Below are 14,562 nucleotides of genomic sequence, written 5' to 3'. Positions count from 1 at the left end.
TAGTTACAGCTGTACATATGTTCTGATCTTTAGATGTAGTTTTGAATTAATGTGTTTTGATTGTATCTTTAGAATTTTTGATGTATTTTAAACTATATATAGTTTTGATGATGATGTATTTTTAACTATATATATTTTTGATGATGAAAAAAGTAAATAAACAAATAAAACTTAAATAAACCAAGAGGAGAATGTGAGACCAGGACCTGCTAGCCTAGAGATTATGGGAGTGCAGCTCAATGTGCCAATGTCTCACCACATCCTTTCCTCCTCGGGCCTCTCCTCTTCCTCTTTGGCTGTGTTTTCTTTGTGTCATTTGTGCTGCTCTTTGTTACTTGGCATTACAACGGGGCCACCATTGACCTGTTTGGGGGACAATGGATCCAAAAGATCCTGTCTAGTCAAAGGTTTTCTACCTAGGTGTGTTCTGTGCTCACCAAAGGCCTGAGCAAAGAAACAAAGAGAAGTGTGCCCAAATCCCAAAGCTTTGCTCCTTTGCAACCTCCCACAGATCTGGCTCACAGGGAAAAGTCACCTGTATGTATATTTACCTGGGACAGCAGTCCAGCTGTGTTGTTTGCACCTTGTTTGCAGAAGGATGAATGCACTGGAAGGCCAATAACAAGTGACAAGGGTTCCTCCAATCTGTACTGCAGCCTGGATGCCATTCAGCCCAGAGCTAGGGTATCATTTGTTCCCATGGACCAGTGCTTGCCAGTGTAATGAATTCCTGCACAGCTGGAAGAAGCAATTCTGGATTCAGCTCCAGCTCTTGGTGGGCTGCATGATCATTGACAATGCTGCCCTTCCAGAAATTATTCTGCAGTTTCCTTTCATAATCATTTGAAGTTTGAAACTTCACATTTCAATTTGCTTTGTCTTAGGGAAAAACACTTCTGGCCCCAGTGCAAACTGTACTCTTGGTTGCCAGCTTCTGATGTCACACAATGTCACCTGGCTGCATGTGTTTGCTTAGCTCTGGGTCTAGTCCTGGCCTAGTAAAGCCCAGGCAGGGTGGCACATTGCAGGGAAAACGGGTCCATGAGCTTATGGGGTTGCCATCAGCAGCAGAGTGAATGTGCCCTTTGGGGATTTCTCTGGAGACAAAATTAGGGACCTACTCCATGCCACAATATTCTCTTAGATCTTTCTGAAATATCCTAGAAAACGCTGTGAAACTTCACATCTCCTTGCACACCCACTGTTTGAGGAGGGGCATTTTTGTCCCTCCTCAAAGCCATTGCTCTTGCACATCAGAAACATGAACATCCACCAAGAGGAATGATGCATGGTCCTGCTGCTGCTGCTTCAGAGGACTGGGAAGTGCAGACCTGGGTATTACCAATATGAGCACTGAATTAGCATTTCACGCTCCTTCGAGCTGTCCAGATCTCAGGGCTTTTTGTTTCAAAGCAGCCATTCACCATCTCTAGGGAAGAACAGGAAATGGGAAACAGTGACTGCCAGCCCTGCAGGGGTGTGGGGGAAAACCTGAAGTGTCTGCATCAAAAGATGAATGGGAAGAGTGTAATTGCCAAAGCCATCCTTCATTAGGACAGCAGGACCAGTTCTTTACTGCATGCCTGCATGAAAATCCTTTGGGATCTCCTTTGTGTATCTCATGCAGAAAAGGAGCTCTTAATAATACCACGCTACTTAAACCAGATTGGGATGTGGCTCTGTAGTGGTTCACAATGAAGCAGACTGCCTGCTTTGTCACTGCCAGCCCTGGTGAGCCTGTGAAGGACTGTAGTGTATCCCATGCCTGTTTTGCCTCCAAGCAAAGCTTGGTTTTCCTTATTAGTGTGGAGTAAATACAAGAATAATAAAATGGACAATTAAACTGGCCACTTTGGAGGATATGCTCATGCTTTCACATGTCAGTCCTGTACCTCATGCTCCCAAGGCTTGTTACTCATCATGAAATATTTTAACAAAAAACCTCAGCTCTCATGTTACATCTGAATAAAATTGCATAAGATCATCAAGAATTCTGCTGTCAGGAGCAAGACAAGAGCCTTCCGACACTCACTTGCAGCTGTCCTGGATTTCTGCAGCCCTTTGTGAAAAGCTGCTGCAGACAGAGTGTTTGGAGTTGGTTTGGGCCTTTATGAGAGATCTGTGGAGCAGTGTGCAGGGCTCTCCTGGCAGAAAACTGTTTGTCCAAGCCCAGGGACATGGTGCCGGCAGAAGCGGAGCAGCCCCGCTCCCAGCCCGAGAGTCTGTGAGCTGAGCCATGCCAGGGAGGAAAGACAGCGAGGGGCCCCAGCCCAGCTGCTTCCCCTGCCCTGACCGTTCCAGGGAGCTCTGCCATGGGAGAAAGCCGACGCCGGACGAGCCACCGAGCTTCCATCAGCTGCTGGAACTGCTCCGTGACAGCTCCTGTTCTTCCCGAGAGAGAACCCGGCGCCTTCTTGGAACGCGTGTCATGGGGGGATTCTGTTTGTTAATAAACTGCTGGGGGTTTTCCACTTTCATCTATTAGTAATAACTTCATATTGCTGGAAAGGGATTGTTGGAACACTATAGAGGAGATGACTTATTGCACAATATCCTGTTTTAAGTTGTCTCAAACTGTGTGAGACAGATGGCTTCACATAGGAGCATCCCCAAGGCTGCTGAGGGGAAGGCACAGAGGAAGACAAACCCAGTATTTCTGAGGGAAACTCCTTGACACCAAACCAACCTGAGCTGTCAAACAGCAGACCTGATGTTTCAAGACACGGGCCAAAGGGGAAAACTTTCAGTGTGTTTGGTGCAGGCTGGGTTATGCTCGAGGCAAAGGTGTGTCAGTGTGTTGGATAATACTCTTTTCGGGACCTAGAAATGGGACAACTGAGAGGTGTTTTAAAAACTTTTATTCCATTTTCAGTCTCATGAAAAGGGTGAGACAATACAGATCTTATAATTCACACCATCACAATCAGAAGCTGACTATTTCCTAATTATAATACCTTTTAAGTGTTTCTTGGTCTATCTGCTTTTTTTCCACACCATGTTGTAGATGCCTTAAAGCCAATTATTTCAAACTACCCCTTGTGGGTCCCCCTACAATGCATCTTTCATAGCTTTATTTTTCCAAAGTCTTATTTGCAAGGCCATCTTTCAAAATTTTTTTCTAGCTCCATTTCTCTCTCAACAATATCTGTCCTATTCCATGGCATTTTTAAGTGAGCATTTCTTGTCTCAAGATTTATATACAGATTCATACTGTGTGGGCCTTCTATTAGGCTCTAAAAACTTTTTACATATCCTTTTTCCACATCAGTGCACTCGGCTCCTTCTCTCCTCATTGTGCCTGTCAAGCACAGGGGCCCAGAGTTCCTGCAGAAACCATCACAGCACTCAGTGGGAGCAAACTTGTGTCCAGTCCTCACCTGGAGCTGTGGTGCCCAGCATTCCACCACATTGGAATGAGGAACTGTTCCTGCTCTTTCAGAAGGAGCTAAGGAGATTTGGCCGTCAGATCAGCTCCTTCCCAGCTCTTGATTTGCTGCCCTGGGGGAGCTGCTGCTTGTGGCAGCACTTGTTTCACAGCTGACAGCCCTGCTCTGCTGGCCAGCAGCCATTGCAGGAGCTTTTGCTGGTGACATTGAACATTTCAGATCTTCTTAAGGAAAGCTCAGGGCAGAACTTGTCAAAAGAGCATTGCCTGGGTGATGCTTTTAACATTGGATCTTTCCTCCACCAGTGTTCATGTCCAGGGGCCTGTGACCCCAAGTGGGTGCTGCCTCCTGAAATCCCGAACAGCTCAGGATGTCTCCCAGAGGCAACCTGCCACCACCTCCAACTCAGGCTGCCCTGGCAGTGCCAAGCGCCTCCTGCAAACTGACATCAGGAAACTGGAGTGGTGAGTTTGGTTTCCCATGGCAAAGGGCTGGCATTCGGGTCCAGGGGCCTGTGGTGTAACAACTCCCCCGGGCCCCGGAGTCTCAGACCTCAGGCAGCCACCGGTGACCAACAGGGACAGGAAGGCAACAGGATGGGTCTGGGTTTAGCAAAACCCAGGATCCTTTATTGTGCCAGACAAGAAACGAGGGGTGGAGGGTCATGGATTTTACATGACAGGGTAGGGGTGGTGTTTAGGGTTGGGGTCCAATAGCAGGAGGAGCAGGGGACTGCAAAGGGGTGGATCAAGGAAAAAACTAAGGAAAAAAAAATCAATGGAAAAAACTAAGGCGGGGACATTGCAGTAGAATTTGAACTAATGGGAGTACAGGAAAAGAAGAACATTCTGGGGCCATTCCTTATTTGACAAAATGGAGTGGAGTGTTTCTTCCTGGGCTTCCGGGGTCACAGCCCACAGCATGGAGGGGTGGAATCTTCTTTAAATCACACCCCTCGCCTGATGCTCTCTGTCTGGGTAGAATCCCCACCTCCTGGGGCGGGGGAACCCCACACCTCCCCCTTTTTCTTTCGTTTAGAAACAGGGGAATAATTTAAGTTATAGCCCTTAAATTAGTTAATACTTATGAGGTAACTTATAGATAGATTATGACAACTCATAAAGGGATTCCCAGGGACATAATAATGAACAGTAAAACACTATTAACATGACAATAACAATTATAAAACTGATAATTTTAGCTAAACTTGAGACAATAAACAATCTTAATGAAAACACTAAACATGAAGGGGGTACACACAAGAAGATTAAAAGGTATAGGTAAGAAAGTAAGTTTAATGTAATAATTAAAGTAACACTTAACTAAAGCCTTTTCTTTCATTTCTTTGCTCTCAACTTAATACCCTTATTCTTAGTAAATTAGTCCTTCTCTTTTTTGCTCACTCTCTTACTTTCTCTTTTTCCTTTTTTCCTCTTTCCCCTTTTTCTCTTCCCTTTAAACATCTTTCAAGTATTCTATACTATCACTTCTTGACTTACAATCAAACAGCTTACGCACACCTTCTTTTCACTTGCTTTTCATTCTAATTAAAACTTCTGTTACTTTTCTGCTAACAAAAATTGTAATTTGCAACATCAAGTACGAAAGTAAAACACATAATTTATAAAAACACAAAATGAAACTCATCATTTGTAAAAAACTTTTTAAACCAGTGAAAAATCAAGCATCAAATTAGACTTACACATTTATCATGAGATATTGTTTTTCTGGGGGTTCCTTGCATAAAGGATAATAGGGTATAAAGAGTGTATTCTGGAAACTTGATTTTTCCAATTGACTAAAATAAAGGGATTTAAAAACTTAACATGAGTAATGGGAGTTAGGATTGTTTGTGTCATATTAACTTCTTGTAATATTAGTTGAGAACTATTTACATTTATGTATATATTAAAATGAAAAGAGATAATAATAGTCTGTAAAAACTAAATTAACATTAACAAATGAAATAATAATTCTGGTATTTAATAGCTTACATCACTTAAATTAGTCCTATTAAATCAAGCTACTCCTTTTTAATGAAGACTGGGGGGTTGGAAAAGGTTAATCAAACAAACATATCTTTTGTGATATAAACATGATCTAAAACTCGCTTAAAATTAAAATGATCTAAGTACAACTGAAATATATTTACCAGGAAGGGGGAATAAAAAGGGAAGTGTTAGGGTTTCTACAGAAAACTTGCACAGTTACATTAATTTGCTGTCTGGAGCAGGCTTGGTGATGATTTCTCCTCCTCCACCAGCTGTGCTTGGGAGCTCTGGGTGTCAAACTTTGTTGAGTGCAGTTTGCCATGGCATGCTGGAGGTGCCTGCCGCTGCAATCCATGGCGGTGAGCACTGGCACAGGCACAATTTGGTGAAACACAAAGTTTCTTTGGGGAGTCTGGATGGCAATGGCCGCATTCAAAGGAGGCTCTCAATGCTGAAACACAGGTCCCAAACTGTTTGATGGACTGGCCTGGCTTTGGAGGGGCCCTATGGCGCCAGCAGAGGCAATGAAGTGGGAGATCCTCTCGGGAGAAGGAGTGGAAGCCCTGATGTTTGTGCTGGGTCGCTGCAGCAAGTTGTCTGGGGCTCTGCTAGGAGGGTTATGGGCATCACCATTTTGGGGGAGTAAACAAAAGGAGGTTTCTGCAGTGGGGTTTCTGGTTCCATCTTCCCTGGAATAGATGTGTCCTGTGATGGAGTGGTCACAGCCTCCAGAGGTGGAGCCAGAGGCAAGATCAGGGCCAGGAAGAGAAGGTGAAGAGCGGGAGAACAGGTTCCGAGTGGTGTGGCCATCACCACCTTGGAAAGGAGGGTCCAGGATGGCACAGCCAATGCTACTCTGGAGCAGGGCCTGGGGAGGGTGTGGGAAAATGAGAGGGGAAGAGAATAAGGGGAACTTCACAGAAGCTAGAAGGGGTTTTATGGGAGAGGTGACCAAAGGCAGGAGGCCTCGACGTGCTGCATGATGGCATAGGGTCTCGGATGGCAGAGGACATGGGCAGCAGTCGAGGTGCCATAGTGTCCTTCACACAAACTAGGTCCCAAAAGTTAATGTTAAATATGGAGTCTTGCAGACACACCAGGAAACGTGCTGTAAAGCCACCGAACGATCCTTTCCAGATCCCTTTTAGAAAACTCTCTCCCATAAGAAACCAAAAGTAAATTAAAATGTTTATAAATGTCCTGTTGTCCCTTTGTAATTATTGTTCCCATCTTTATCCTTGTCCCTGTAATCTTCCCCCCGCTCAGCACTAGGACTGGGGGTTCCTGTGAGCTTGGCCTGAGAGCTCTTGGGGGTGAGACCTGGGTCTTCTTTATAAAATTGTCCAGGCTTGGCAGCACTTTTCAAAAAAAAAGACCTACGGGGCTGTTGGTCTTGACCTGCTCTCCACCACCTCTGACGCTCAGCTCTTCTCCTTTCTTACTGAGTGGTGGTGGTTGTCTGGTACCCTGGGGAACAATGATCAGCATAAAAACCATGAAAACATAAGCAAAACAATAAAAATTACAATAAAAATCCACAAAACCTTTTTAACTACAGCAAGCCCCCAACCCTTGAGTCCCCACTGTCCAAAGAATTCATCAATTCTGTTTGTGATCTTTTCTACTTAGATCTGTTGAACTTGTTCCTTCAGCAGCTGGGATCCTGCAGACAGAAACTGCAGCTGACAGAAACCACAGCCATGGTTGCTGGGGCACCACAGCTGCACAGTAGTGGTGGTGGGTTTGAGTTGTGGTAGGGAGCAGGGCTCTGCTCCATTTACAGGGGTTTAACTGTTAGGGAGCCTACCCTCTGATCTATTTTACACTTTGGTAAATTCTAATCTGTCTCAAAGTCCTGGAAGTCCTCTCCATGGGTAAAGGTTAAAGGCAGTGTTTCTCTGGGGGTCAGGACCCCTCAGAGCAGACAGAGAAATATTCCCTGTGCTCTGGATTCCCCACATTTAACCTAAAATCCTTTAACCCTTAACATGAGAAGTTACCCAAAAGTGTTTCAGGATTAGAAGGAGAAGAAATAGAGAACAACAGAAAGACAGAAGATCCATAGAAAGACACGCACATGGGTACCAACTGCTGGGGTTCCAGCATCACCAACAGAGGAACCCCAGCAGAAGGCAGGAGCCAGACCCTGGGCTGGCCTCATGCTCCGGCTTTTAACCCCCTGGGCCTTCATGGCCCCGCCCCTGAGGTGGGACTGCCAGTTGCTTGTCCAATCAGAGCCAGGGTAGCACCAGCTGCTGGTGTGTGATTGATTGACAACTTGGCCAATCAGAGCTGGGTTAGCACCGCCCCTGCTGTGTGATTGACAGCTCTGCCAAGCCAGGGCTGGGGGCGGGGCTCTGTCCCACCACAAACCAAGGCCTGACCCGGCCCTGGCCCCACACGGGCATTCCGAGCATCCCAAGGTGTCTCGGGACATGGATCTCATCCAGCCTCTGACAGCGACCACGGTGACACTACGGAACCTCATGGAGCCATGGGTCAGTTGTGACAATGGAGACCCAAGGAAACGATGGTGAGACTGTGGAGTCCAGGAATCATGGAATCAAGGAGACCCTTGTGCAAATCATGGGCCCTATGGAAGCAAGGATCCATGATCAAACTGTGGTTTGATTGTGATTGATTTAAAATAGAAACAAGGAGCCATTGTTTCACAGCGGGGCTGTGTGGGGCCAATGGACCCTTGTGATTCTGTAGGGTCTCATGAAACCAAGAAGCCATTGTGACATTGCCAGAGCTCATGGAATCAAGGAGACCATTGTGACAGTGTGGGCACCCATGAAGTGAATGAAACATGGAACAGGTCTGCCTGGTTTGGCCTCCTGGGGGCTGTCTGACAGGATCCCACTGAATTTGGCATGTCAAGGGCCACTTCCCATCTGACCATGAAGCACTGGGGCTCTGTGCTTTTATTCCTATGGGAAAGAACTGCCTTTCTTGCCTAGGCACCCATGGCCAAAATTGGGATTCTGCGTCTAAAATTCCCTATATCCAAGGGCTACTCCCAGACAAAATCTGCCCGTACAGTCAAGTCTGGCCAGCCTTGGCCTCTGGTGGCTGCCTCTCATCTGCCCCTGCACCACTGGGGCTCACTTGTTTCCCTCCTATGGAGACCATTGTGACACTGCAGGGCATTGTGGAACCAATGGGCCATGGTGACACTGCAGGCCCTTGTGGAACCTGTTACACTGTAGGAACTTGTGGAACCAAGGGGAACATTGTGACCCTGCAGGGTACCATGGATCCAAGGGGCCACTGTGACACTGTGGGGCCTCGTGGAACCAAGGACATCACTGTGGCTCTGTTGGGCCACATGGTCCCAAGGGGCCAGTGTGAAGCAGCAGGGCTTTGTGGAACCAAGAGGCCACTGCTGCATTTCAGGGCCTCATGGAGCCAAAGAGCCGTTGTGATCCTGCAGGGCACTCTGGATCCATGGAGAGCATTGTGGCATTGCAAGGCCCCATGGAATCATGGAAACCATTGTGACACTGTGGGGCCCCATGGAACCAAAGGAACATTGTGACCCTGCAGGGCCTCATGGAAGGAAGGGGCCATTGTGACACTATGGGAACTTGTGGAACCAAGGGAATCATTGTTGCATTACTGGGCCCCAATGGAACCAAGGGGCCATTGGACACAGCCAGGCTTCATGGAACCAATGGACCATCATGACACTGTGGGGCCTTGTGGAACCATGGAGACCATGAAGATCCTTAAGGACTTGTGTAACCAAGGGGCCATTATGACACCTGAGGGCATCATGGGAGCAAGGAGCCATTGTGACACTGCAGGGCCCTGTGGAACCAAGGGAACATGAAACAGGTGTGGCTGCCTTGGCCTCCCAGGGGTCACCTGACAGGTCTGGCTGACCTTGGAATGTGGAAGGCCACTCCCATCTGTCCCTGAAACACTGGGGCTCTGGGCTTTCCTTTGTATGGAAAAGAACTGTCCATCTTTTCCAGGTATCCATGGCCAAAATTTGGATTCCACCTCTAAATTTCTGTGTATCCAAGGATTACTGCCAGACAAAAGTTGCCAGAACAGACAGGTCTGGCTGGTCTTTAACTCCTGAGTGCCAGAACTCACCTGTTTTCCAAACACTGGAAAGGGCTGTCTGCTTTTCTTGTATGGAAAAAATCATCCTTCTCCAGGCACAAATGTCTGAAATTAGGATTCCACATTCATAATTTCAAATATCCAAGGGTTGGTCCAAGCAAACCTGCCAGGACAGACAGGTCAGGCTTGCCTTGGCCTCTGGTGGCTGCCGTTCATCAGCTCCTGAAACACGAGGGCTCCGTGGTTTCCTTCCTATGGAGACCAAGGTGACACTTGGGAGCCTTGTGAAATGAAGGGGCCATTGTGACACTGCAGAGCACCATGGATCCAAGGCACCATTGTGACACTATGGAGCCTCGTGGAACCAAGGACATCATTGTGGCTCTGTTAGGCTGCATGGTCCCAAGGGACCAGAGCAAAGCAGCGGTGTGGGAGTTAGCCCAGCTGTAACTCAGAGTCAGACAGATTTTACCCCAAAAGAATTGGGCATGAGTTTCAAGCCCTGGGAATCATTCGTTTAACTTAGGGTGAGCTTGAGAGTTCCCCCATAAGCCTTTAATGTTGTTATGCTACCTTGTCCAAGTTCTATTCCCCTGTTGGTTACTTGTTTCCCCTATAGGGTTATTGTTCTAGAGTGTTCTACCCCCAAGTGTCTATGTTGTTACTTCCCCTTTGTCTCGGGTCTTAGGATCCTGCCCCTCATACTGTGCTCGACTTCTCCATGTTTATTGCTTTTCACCCTGGTTTTAAAATTCCTTTTAAACAACTCCATCGATCCTGCTCCTTTTCATTTTCCCCACCCTTGTCCTGAAGTCAGGGAACCAGAGAGGTTTGTCACAGCCACCCTCATTGTGACCTTTGGCGCCCGAACAGGGACCATGACACTCAGGGCTCCCTGTGTCAGTCATGTCAGCTGGGGTTAGCTGATGGATAGGCCAGGGCTCCCCGGGATTTTGGATTGTGCTGGGCCCAGCGGATTCATCGTTGCTTTGAGGGACCTTGACCAGGATCGGCAGGGACAACGACGGTTTCACCTGCATAGGATTGCAGGTGGGTTTGGGGAAATGCAAGACATTTATTGCCCATTCTGCCACTGTGTTTTTACAATATGCACCCATGTTCCATGACTAATTTGGGGTGTTCTGGTGGCTGTTCCCCATAAGGCAGAGAAAGAGAAAAATGGGCAGCCAGATGTCCAAAGTAGAAAGGAGCGTATAAGGATGCTTTAATTCTCACTGATCATGACACAATATTTTCAAAAAATGAAATAAAATCAATCCTGTCATGGTTCATTAAAATTTTTCCAGACACCTCTGCTGATGAAATCCATACCATTGAATTTTGGGACTCAGTGGGAGTTAAACTGTACAACCATTCGATCAAAATGGACCCTATTGCATCCCATATGCTCCTCATCTTCCACACCACCTGTCGCTATAGGACACAAAGGAACACACGCTCACACCGTTCTCAAGGTGAAAGAGGAAAAAAGGGCCGTTTATTTTCTGACTCCAACATTTATAGTTTTCCAAAAGTGACAGTGGATTGGAGGGTGACAGTGGCACCTCTCCAATGCCACTGGTTAAACCAACAGTCCATCAACTCTCTCCTCCTCCATAAAGGAATGCAAAACAATAAGTTATTTACAGAAAGTGTGTGAGAAAATTCACTACAAGAATGTCAACATCAGAAGGCTTAGAAAATCTTAAAAACTCAGGGTGACATCTCACCCTTTTTCCATTTAAAAAGAAAAAGAAAAGAAAATGAACAATGTAAAAAGGAAAACATGAACAATGCTCAGTGTCCACTTGCGGACGAATCATCAGAGCGATCACTCCTGTCATCTGCATCTGAGTCATCACTCAATGATCCGCCCGCTTGATCCCTTTCAGGTTGGTCACGGTCTCCGTCTTGCTCATCGGCTGGATTCTGCCTCTGCGGTCGCAGGTCAGGGCGAACACATTTCGAAGGTACCCAGCGTACCCCAGTATCTGTGGATACACAAGCATACCCGCGCCCCGAAGCGATAAGGTCATAGGGACCTTCCCACTGTTTGGTGACTAAATTCCGCACCCGAACCTTCGCTCGAGGCTGATGTGCCTCGTCCGCAGCCTGCAACGAGAGATGGTGATTCAAAATGACAGGGTTATTTGAGTTCTGTGGCACAGTGAGATGATTGATTGTGTACAAAGCTTTTGCCAACCGACTCTGCGGGGTTTCACCCTGCATTCCCCGTTTTTGTTTTTGAAGAACCCGCTTCAGAGTACCATGAGTGCGTTCTACAATAGCTTGACCAGTCGGGGAATGAGGGATTCCAAACTTGTGCGAAACACCCCACAACTGCAGGAACTGCCGCACCTTTTGCGATGCGTAAGCAGGACCATTGTCGGTTTTCACCGCAGAAGGTATGCCCAAAACGGCAAAGGCCTGCCTCCAGTGCGCAAGGACATCGCGGGCCTTCTCCCCAGTGTGAGCCGAAGCCCACATTGCAGAGGAGAACGTGTCCACAGTGACATGCACATACTTGAGCCGGCCAAACTCGGCAACCAGGGTGACATCGGTCTGCCAAAGCTCCAAGGCCCTAAGGCCTCTGGGGTTCACCCCTGCCGGCAAAGGCGGGGCAAGTGCATGGCAGTCATCACATGACTCAACAATGTCACGAGCCTCAGTTGGCGTCAGCTGAAACTTCTTCTGCAGGGTATGTGCGTTTTGGTGGAAAAACCCATGCGATGCCTTGGCCTGCGCGAGTGTATCAGGCTGAGGCGCTACCCATGCTGGGTTAGCCAGCTTGTCAGCCCTCACGTTACCTTCCACTATAAAGCCCGGCAAAGTGGTGTGACTCCTCACATGCAGAACATAGAATGGATGAACCCGGGCCTGAATGGCACACCACAAGGTCTTCAGTAAGTGAAACAAGGCAGGATTACTGACCTCCTTCAAGACCGAATGACCCAACCGCTGTGCGATATCAGCCACATAGGCGGAATCCGTGACCAAGTTGAAAGGCTCCTGGGAGAATCTTTCAAATGCCATGACAGCAGCCCTCAGTTCAACCAACTGGGCTGACCCATCCTCGTGGCCTTCCAGAACCTGCCACTCAGATCCGTCCCTCCAGGTAACAATGGCCTTCCCAGTCCTCCCTGAACCATCAGTGAAGACAGTGGGTCCTTGCACGGGTTCCTGGCTATTTTTGGGCCGCAAAGAGATTTTTGTGGATTTTGCCATATGCAGTAGCCTATGGCTGGGCAGATGATAAGTGATCTGCCCGGAGAAATTTTCCAGAGCACTCTGCAGGGACACACTGTTTGCAAAGCTCCAATCAAAATCCTCCCGTTGCACCGGGAGTATGATCTTTGCGGGATCCGCACCCATCAATTGCAAACACCGTTGCCAGCATTTGATTATCAAGCGAGCGATCAATTCAAACAACGCAGTTGCCATCTTCTGCGGCTGATGGGGCAGGAAAACCCATTCCAAAATGTGCAAGGAATCAGACCAATTGTCACTCCACTGACCAATGATACCTGTGGGATATGAATCTGGAGTGGTGACGAACACAGTGACATCAACGGAGGGATCAATGCGATAAACTTGGCAAGCCGAAACAGCTCGCTGAACCACCTCCAACGCCTTATGCGCCTCAGGGGTCAGTGTGCGAGGTGATTTTAGATCAGCGTCTCCTTTCAACAAATCATACAGAGGAGACAGCTGCGCATCGGTTACTCCCAAATACGGACGCAACCAAGTGATGACACCCACCAATTTCTGAACATCATTCAGTGTCCTCACAGGATGCACAAATTGCACCTCCTGGTGACGGATCGTCCGTTCCAGAATTTTGACCCCCAAATACTTCCAAGGTGGTTGCTGTTGGACCTTCTCCGGAGACACCTGCAGTCCCTGAGCATGCAAAGCATCAAGCAACCGAGGCTGAATCCTCAGCAGCTCGTCCTGGGTGGACGCAGCCACCAAAATGTCGTCCATATAATGATACAGACGTGCATCAGGAAACTGCCTGCGAACTCCAGACAAGGCACGGGCCACATACCACTGGCATATGGCCGGAGAATTGCGCATGCCCTGAGGCAATGTCCTCCATTGATACCTCTGTGCAGGCTCAGCCTCGTTAATTGCTGGCACTGAGAAGGCAAACTTCGGTCTGTCATCGGGATGCAAAGGAATTGTAAAGAAACAATCCTTCAGATCCACAATGAGGACTGGCCAGTCTGCAGGAAGCATGGTAGGCGATGGCATGCCCGCCTGCAATGTTCCCATGCTTTCCATCACGGCATTAACCTTTCGGAGGTCTTGCAACAACCTCCATTTCCCAGACTTCTTTTTGATGCAGCAGACAGGGGTGTTCCAGGGGCTGGTGGAAGGCTCCAGATGACCCTGGTCCAACTGCTCCTGCACCAGATTCCGAAGGGCATTCAACTTCTCTTCAGGGAGGGGCCACTGCTGTTCCCATACAGGTTTGTCAACCAGCCACCGTATAGGAGGCGTCGGACATTCTGCGCCCTTCACTGCAGTGGCCCCCATCAAAAATCCGTCCCAATGCGCACCCCCCAAGCAGACAGAACATCCCTCCCCCAAAGGTTGGCAGGAGTAGAAGTAACATGAGGCCTAACCCAGGCCACCTGTCCCTCTGGGTTCGTGACCAGCACAGGCCGTTGGCTCACATAACATTGCGCCGTCCCTCCCAGGCCAGCGACAGATGTCCCCACCGGATCCAAGGGCCACTCTGAGGGCCAGGTCACAAGGGAGAGAACCGTGACGTCAGCACCGCTGTCGAGAAGCCCACGAACGCGGACTTCTGGCGGCATCGCACCAGGAACAGACAGGGTGCACAGCATCTTGGGACGGTCCTTGGTCAGGACAGCAGTCCAGTGAACTTGAGGTGGCCCAGTGGAGCCAAAACCGCCAGCTCCACGCGACTGATCAGCCGACCTGCAAACAGAGGACTTGAAAGGCACAAGTTGAGCAAGCCGTGTCCCTTTCGGGATCGTGACGGGGGGGTGGGTGTGGAGACCATGGCACAAATCTGCCCCGTGAAATCCGCATCGATGAGCCCCAGGTGCACAATGATGCCCTGAAGGGTGGCACTAGACCTC

At 48.3% G+C, this 14,562-nt stretch overlaps 1 protein-coding gene across 1 annotated transcript in view; it reads left to right on the top strand.

Annotated features, from left to right (window-relative positions):
• LOC139604076 (uncharacterized) overlaps positions 1–14,562 on the top strand; it is a 1,261,625-nt gene that overhangs the window by 574,624 nt on the left and 672,439 nt on the right.

This window comes from Agelaius tricolor, unplaced genomic scaffold (assembly GCF_023055355.1).
Source record: "Agelaius tricolor isolate 1412-34295 unplaced genomic scaffold, bAgeTri1.0.p SCAF_43, whole genome shotgun sequence".
Lineage (NCBI taxonomy): Eukaryota > Metazoa > Chordata > Aves > Passeriformes > Icteridae > Agelaius > Agelaius tricolor.
The sequence above is the reverse complement of the archived record's forward strand: the minus strand, read 5'-3'. Positions and strand labels throughout refer to the sequence as shown.